Source organism: Ranitomeya variabilis, chromosome 4, assembly GCF_051348905.1.
Source record: "Ranitomeya variabilis isolate aRanVar5 chromosome 4, aRanVar5.hap1, whole genome shotgun sequence".
NCBI lineage: Eukaryota > Metazoa > Chordata > Amphibia > Anura > Dendrobatidae > Ranitomeya > Ranitomeya variabilis.
In genome coordinates this window covers 162,076,543-162,084,472 of record NC_135235.1, presented here as the reverse complement: position 1 = coordinate 162,084,472, position 7,930 = coordinate 162,076,543, and positions in this window count along the sequence as shown.

The following is a 7,930-nucleotide window of genomic DNA, read 5'->3' as shown; positions in this document are numbered from 1 at the left end:
AGGGTTAAAATCCTTGGCTGAGAAAGGAGAGAATAGTAGTCTGCTGAAATTTTTTTTTTTTTTTTCTCTCCTTCTAATCTTTGAATGGCTCTGTGTCCACCTGTTTGTAATGGATCTTCAGAGTGTAACTGCAGGTTTGAATAATCTCGCCACGAAGGTACAACATTTGCAAGATTTTGTTTGTCATGCACCTGTATCTGAGCCGAGAATTCCTTTGCCGGAATTTTTCTCGGGGAATAGATCTGGGTTTCAGAATTTTCGAAATAATTGCAAATTATTTTTGTCCCTGAAATCTCGCTCTGCCGGAGACCCTGCACAGCAGGTCAGGATTGTGATTTCCTTGCTCCGGGGCGACCCTCAAGACTGGGCTTTTTCATTGACACCAGGGGATCCTGCGTTGCTCAATGTGGATGCGTTTTTTCTGGCCTTGGGGTTGCTTTATGACGAACCTCATTTGGAGCTTCAGGCAGAAAAAACTTTGATGTCCCTATCTCAGGGGCAAGATGAAGCGGAAATTTACTGCCAAAGATTCCGTAAATGGTCTGTGCTTACTCAGTGGAATGAGTGCGCCCTGGCGGCGACTTTCAGAGAGGGTCTCTCTGATGCCATTAAGGATGTTATGGTGGGGTTCCCTGTGCCTGCGGGTCTGAATGAGTCCATGACAATGGCTATTCAGATCGATAGGCGTTTGCGGGAGCGCAAACCAGTGCACCATCTGGCGGTGTCCACTGAGAAGTCGCCAGAGAGTATGCAGTGTGATAGAATTCTGTCCCGAAGCGAGCGGCAGAATTTTAGACGGAAAAATGGGTTGTGTTTCTATTGTGGTGATTCTACTCATGTTATATCAGCATGCTCTAAGCGCACTAAAAAGCTTGATAAATCTGTTTCCATTTGCACCTTACCATCTAAGTTTATTCTATCTGTGACCCTGATTTGCTCTTTGTCATCTATTACCACGGACGCCTATGTCGACTCTGGCGCCGCTTTGAGTCTTATGGATTGGTCCTTTGCCAAACGCTGTGGGTATGATTTAGAGCCTTTGGAGACTCTTATTCCTCTGAAGGGGATTGACTCCACCCCATTGGCTAATAATAAACCACAATACTGGACACAAGTAACTATGCGTATTAATCCGGATCACCAGGAGATTATTCGCTTTCTGGTGCTGTATAGTCTACATGATGATTTGGTGCTAGGATTGCCTTGGCTGCAATCTCACAACCCAGTCCTCGACTGGAGAGCTATGTCTGTGTTGAGCTGGGGATGTAAGGGGGCTCATGGGGATGTACCTGTGGTTTCCATTTCATCATCTATTCCCTCTGAAATTCCTGAGTTCCTGTCTGACTATCGTGACGTCTTTGAAGAATCCAAGCTTGGTTCATTACCTCCGCACCGAGAGTGCGATTGTGCCATAGATTTAATCCCGGGTAGTAAATACCCAAAGGGTCGTTTGTTTAATCTGTCTGTGCCTGAACATGCTGCTATGCGAGAATATATAAAGGAGTCCTTGGAAAAGGGACATATTCGTCCATCGTCATCTCCCTTAGGAGCCGGTTTTTTCTTTGTGTCAAAAAAAGACGGCTCTTTGAGACCATGTATCGATTATCGGCTTTTGAATAAAATCACTGTAAAATATCAATACCCATTGCCGTTGCTTACTGATTTGTTTGCTCGCATAAAGGGGGCCAAGTGGTTCTCTAAGATTGACCTTCGTGGGGCGTATAATTTGGTGCGAATCAGGCAGGGGGATGAGTGGAAAACCGCATTTAATACGCCCGAGGGCCACTTTGAGTATTTAGTGATGCCTTTTGGTCTTTCAAATGCTCCGTCAGTTTTCCAGTCCTTTATGCATGATATTTTTCGCGATTATTTGGATAAATTTATGATTGTGTATCTGGATGATATTCTGATTTTTTCGGATGACTGGGACTCTCATGTCCAGCAAGTCAGGAGGGTTTTCCAGGTTTTGCGGTCTAATTCTTTGTGTGTGAAGGGTTCTAAGTGTGTTTTTGGGGTACAGAGGATTTCCTTTTTGGGATATATTTTTCTCCCTCTTCCATTGAAATGGATCCTGTCAAGGTTCAAGCTATTTGTGATTGGACGCAGCCCTCTTCTCTTAAGAGTCTTCAGAAATTTTTGGGCTTTGCTAACTTTTATCGTCGATTTATTGCTGGTTTTTCGGATATTGCTAAGCCATTGACCGATTTGACTAAGAAGGGTGCTGATGTTGCTGATTGGTCCCCTGACGCTGTGGAGGCATTTCGGGAGCTTAAGCGCCGTTTTTCCTCTGCCCCTGTGTTGCGTCAGCCTGATGTTGCTCTACCTTTTCAGGTTGAGGTCGACGCTTCTGAGATCGGAGCTGGGGCAGTGTTGTCGCAGAAAAGTTCTGACTGCTCCGTGATGAGGCCTTGTGCCTTCTTTTCCCGTAAATTTTCGCCCGCTGAGCGGAATTATGATGTTGGGAATCGGGAGCTTTTGGCCATGAAGTGGGCTTTTGAGGAGTGGCGCCATTGGCTTGAGGGGGCCAGACATCAGGTGGTGGTATTGACTGACCACAAAAACTTGATTTATCTTGAGACCGCCAGGCGCCTGAATCCTAGACAGGCAGCGGCGCTGGTCATTATTTTTCTCTCGGTTTGATTTTGTGGTGTCATACCTACCGGGTTCTAAGAATGTTAAGGCGGATGCCCTTTCTAGGAGTTTTGAGCCTGACTCGCCTGGTAACTCTGAGCCCACAGGTATCCTTAAGGATGGAGTGGTATTGTCAGCCGTTTCTCCAGACCTGCGGCGGGCCTTGCAGGAGTTTCAGGCAGATAGACCGGATCGTTGCCCACCTGATAAACTGTTTGTTCCTGATGATTGGACCATTAGAGTCATCTCTGAGGTTCATTCTTCTGCGTTGGCAGGTCATCCTGGCATTTTTGGTACCAGGGATTTGGTGGCAAGGTCCTTCTGGTGGCCTTCCCTGTCACGAGATGTGCGAGGCTTTGTGCAGTCTTGTGACGTTTGTGCTCGGGCCAAGCCTTGTTGCTCTCGGGCTAGTGGATTATTGTTGCCCTTGCCTATTCCTAAGAGGCCTTGGACGCACATCTCGATGGATTTTATTTCAGATCTGCCTGTTTCTCAGAAGATGTCTGTCATCTGGGTGGTGTGTGACCGTTTCTCTAAGATGGTCCATTTGGTTCCTCTGCCCAAGTTGCCTTCTTCTTCCGAGTTGGTTCCTCTGTTTTTTCAGAATGTTGTTCGTTTGCATGGTATTCCTGAGAATATCATTTCTGACAGAGGGACCCAATTCGTGTCTAGATTTTGGCGGGCATTCTGTGCTAGGATGGGCATAGATTTATCTTTTTCGTCCGCTTTCCATCCTCAGACGAATGGCCAGACCGAGTGGACTAATCAGACCCTGGAGACATATCTGAGGTGTTTTGTGTCTGCTGACCAGGATGATTGGGTTGCTTTTTTGCCATTGGCAGAGTTCGCTCTCAATAATCGGGCCAGCTCTGCCACTTTGGTGTCCCCGTTTTTCTGTAATTCGGGGTTTCATCCTCGATTTTCCTCTGGTCAGGTGGAATCTTCGGATTGTCCTGGAGTGGATGCTGTGGTGGAGAGATTGCATCAGATCTGGGGGCAGGTGGTGGACAATTTGAGGTTGTCCCAGGAGAAGACTCAGCTTTTTGCCAACCGCCACCGTCGTGTTGGTCCTCGGCTTGTTGTTGGGGATTTGGTGTGGTTGTCTTCTCGTTTTGTCCCTATGAGGGTCTCTTCTCCTAAGTTTAAGCCTCGGTTCATCGGCCCGTATAAGATATTGGAGATTCTTAACCCTGTTTCCTTCCGTTTGGACCTCCCTGCATCCTTTTCTATTCATAACGTTTTTCATCGGTCATTATTGCGCAGGTATGAGGTACCGGTTGTGCCTTCCGTTGAGCCTCCTGCTCCGGTGTTGGTTGAGGGTGAGTTGGAGTACGTTGTGGAGAAAATCTTAGACTCTCGTGTTTCCAGACGGAGACTCCAGTATCTGGTCAAGTGGAAGGGATACGGCCAGGAGGATAATTCTTGGGTGAATGCATCTGATGTTCATGCCTCTGATCTGGTTCGTGCCTTTCATAGGGCCCATCCTGATCGCCCTGGTGGTTCTGGTGAGGGTTCGGTGCCCCCTCCTTGAGGGGGGGGTACTGTTGTGAATTTGGATTCTGGGCTCCCCCGGTGGCTACTGGTGGAATTGAACTGGTGTTTTCATCTTCTCTGTTCACCTGTTCCCATCAAGATGTGGGAGTCGCTATATAACCTTGCTGCTCTGTTAGTTGCTTGCCGGTCATCAATGTTATCAGAAGCCTCTCTGTGCTTGTTCCTGCTCCTAGACAACTACTAGATAAGTTGGACTCTTGTCCATGTTTGTTTTTGCATTTTTGTTCCAGTTCACAGCTGTAGTTTCGTTACTGTGTCTGGAAAGCTCTTGTGAACAGGAATTGCCACTCTGGTGTTATGAGTTAATGCCAGAGTTTTAAAGTAATTTCTGGATGGTGTTTTGATAGGGTTTTCAGCTGACCATGAAAGTGTCCTTTCTGTCTTCTGCTATGTAGTAAGTGGACCTCAAATTTGCTAAACCTATTTTCATACTACGTTTGTTATTTCATCTTAATTCACCGCCAATACATGTGGGGGGCCTCTGTCTCCTTTCGGGGTATTTCTCTAGAGGTGAGCTAGGACTGATATTTTCCTCTGCTAGCATTATTTAGTCCTCCGGCTGGTGCTGGGCATCTAGAATCAACGTAGGCATGCTACCCGGCCACTGCTAGTTGTGCGTTAGGTTTAGTTCATGGTCAGCTCAGTTCCCATCTTCCAAGAGCTAGTTCCTATATATGCTTATGCTATGTTCTCTTGCCATTGAGATCATGACACATGTGAATGCTAATTGCAATTTAGGCATTTTGTGGAGCTCCGAAGGAATGAGGCATTTGGATTTGGAAACAGTTATCGCTGGATATGTTTTGGTAGGAGCAATGTTACCTTTCCAGAGCATTTGTCCTACCAGTAACATGAACACCCCCTCTATATCTGTTAACAAATAGTGGACCTAAGTGGGAACTTGCTTTTGGTGAGTTGAGTTGAAGATTTTATTGGCATTATTTTGGTGTACAAAACATTTTGGATCAGTTCACACTTAACCTGTGCTCTATGCTGACACTTACATCTGGTTTTCCATCTAAATCTACAAAATATGTGATTGAGATAAAATCTCAGAGGAATACATTTGATAATACAGTAGCAAAGATACCCTGGACTCAAAATGGCTTTTATTCGGCAGTATCCAGCTTTTAAGGGTGCACAAAACAGTGTTTGACTGCGTTTTTATGCACTTCTGAAAGAAAGACACAGATGGATCGTAGGCCAGATAGAATCCAAAGTAAGTCCATCTACCTTATTATAGAAAATCTTCCATCAGCAGTTATATCTGAATTACCTATTTTTGAGATTTACAATCAAAACCCTGCTGTAAGTGCTCAGTGTGTAACGCAGGAGAAATGTGAGCTGGGCCTTGCTGTTATCTTTGGGAGGCAGAATAAACAAATCAACAACAGGTCAAGAGTTGGTTTTACTTATTTGTTACGATATTTCTCTTGTGTTATATGTGATTAGACAACATTATTCTTCAGGTCAGCGCAATTACGATATCAAACTTATATCTTTTTAGTATATGGCTACTATTACACACTAAAAAAAGTTTTTTTTAACAAAATAAAGTTTTTGCATTGCCACATTTTGAGATCTATAAGCTTTCTATATTTCTGCCAACAGAGAAATATGAGGCCTGGTTTTTTGCGGGATGAGTTGAAGTTTTTATTGGTACCATTTTCAGGCACATAATAATTTTTGATTGCTCAATTTTCAGATTTTTTGGAGACTGAATGAACAAGAACCAGCAATTCAGAAACTGTATTTTTTTATGCTATTCACCATGTGTTAAAACAGCTGTTAGGGGTCAAGTTCCCGTCTCTGCACAGGGAGAATCTCGGGCCATCTCCGCTTCGGTCTCCCATTGTTCTCCTGCCGCAGTGGAGTCTGCTCAGCGGAGACATCGGTCCCAGCATCTCGCTCAGTCTGACTCTGTACAGAGAGTTGGTGTTGCTTTTCCTGCTTCTGCCATTGAAGTCAGTGCTGGGCAGCGGTGAGCAGATGCTTCTTGGACTAAGTCCTGCTTTTCTCGTTCTGAGCATGCCCAGAGTAAGATCTCTCAGTGGAGATCGAGGGTCACATGATCAGACACTGCAGCTAAGGTCCTGTAGGTGCTCACGCTCTGTGGCAGCCTCTCATTGGTCCTTCCAGGAAGGTCCTGTACAAGCTGCAACTATTTAAGGCTTGCATGGCCGCATGGCCATGCGCTAGTATTGCTCTTTATTTATGTACTTTGCGCCAGTGTGGTCTTATATGAGTGTGTTCAGGGACCCGGCTGAAATAAGCCCCTAGAATGCTGGCACCTCCGGCGAGGAGTTTGTATGCTTGGGTATTCAGGGATCTGGCCGAAAAAACACCATTAGAATGCTGGCACCTCCGGCGAGGAGTTTCGTGTGCATGCATGACCACTGACTGCTCTTGTTTAGGTAGTTAGCCTGTGCCTCTGTGGAGTCTAACAGGGTGCAGTGCTTTGAGTTCACGGCTGCTCTGTGAAGCAACAGAGTTAGCTAACACCGCCATTTAGTTCCGCTATTTGCTAGCAGCAGGTTCTCCTGCACGGTGGACCCCGGGATGCGAACGCATCTGTCATAATAAAATCTATATATTCATTAGGTGCGTTCCGCTAGCCCTAACAACAGCTTTATTCTTTAGGTAAGTACAATTACAATAACACCACATTTATTTTATTTTTCTTGCAGCTTCTACTCAATAAAAGCTATATTATAGAATAAATAATGTTTTTGCATCACTTTATTTTGAGGGCTATAGCTTTTTTATTATTCCACTGATGGAGCTGTATGGTGGCTTTTTTGTGGGAGAAGATAATGTTTTTAGCTATACAATTTTTATTTACATTTGTTTTCTTGATTGAGTTTTCTTTCACTTTTTCTTGTGGCATGATGAAAACGCACAGTTTTTTTGCTATATATATATTTTTTACAGCGTTCACTGTAGAGTTTAATTAAGTGACAGTTTTATGAATTGGGTCATTCTGGATGTGGCAATACCAAATATATGTACTCTATTTGCTTCTTTTTGTTTTTACTTAAATATGCATATCTATTGGTGCTGTTTTTTGTGAGCTTTTTTTGTTTTTTCTTAACAGTTTTTGCTATTTTTTACTCAACTTTTGTAGTTTCTTTCTTAGTCCCTCTTTTTTTAACCTTTCTTTGTCTGATCATTGGTCTATTGCATTGCAATACAGAGGTACTGGCAAATTACAAGCTCAGAATGCCTGTTAGACCCTGCTTGTAGCTGGGTCTCAGAGGCCATCATACCAGGCACACCAGGAGGTCACTGTTTGACTTTCAGGTACTATGACAACCATCGCCTCCCCATGATTTTGTCCCACAGTGCTGGTGGAGGTGATAGAGGGAGCCCCCTCACTCTCGCAATCTTCTAAATAATAGATTGATTGCAGCATTGGTGGGTTAATTAGCCAAGGGTGGTGCTGGCACTGGCATTGCTGTTACCGCAGGAGCTCGGCTGTCAGTTAAGTCTAGCTTCCGGAGCTGATGGTGCAGGTAGGGCTTATACTATAACATCTCCCATCGATCACATGCTTTTATCAGTTAGTCAGATTGACAGACCGATGACAACAATCGGAGAGTGGGAACTGCTGTATTTGGTCCCTGCATCACAAGCTGTGACGATCAGCTATTGGTGACTGCTGCTGGCAAAGAGGTGTCTCTGTGTGTTTTCATACAGTGACAATTCAAATGTATGACGGGTATAGCACATTATGATGTGGGAATTG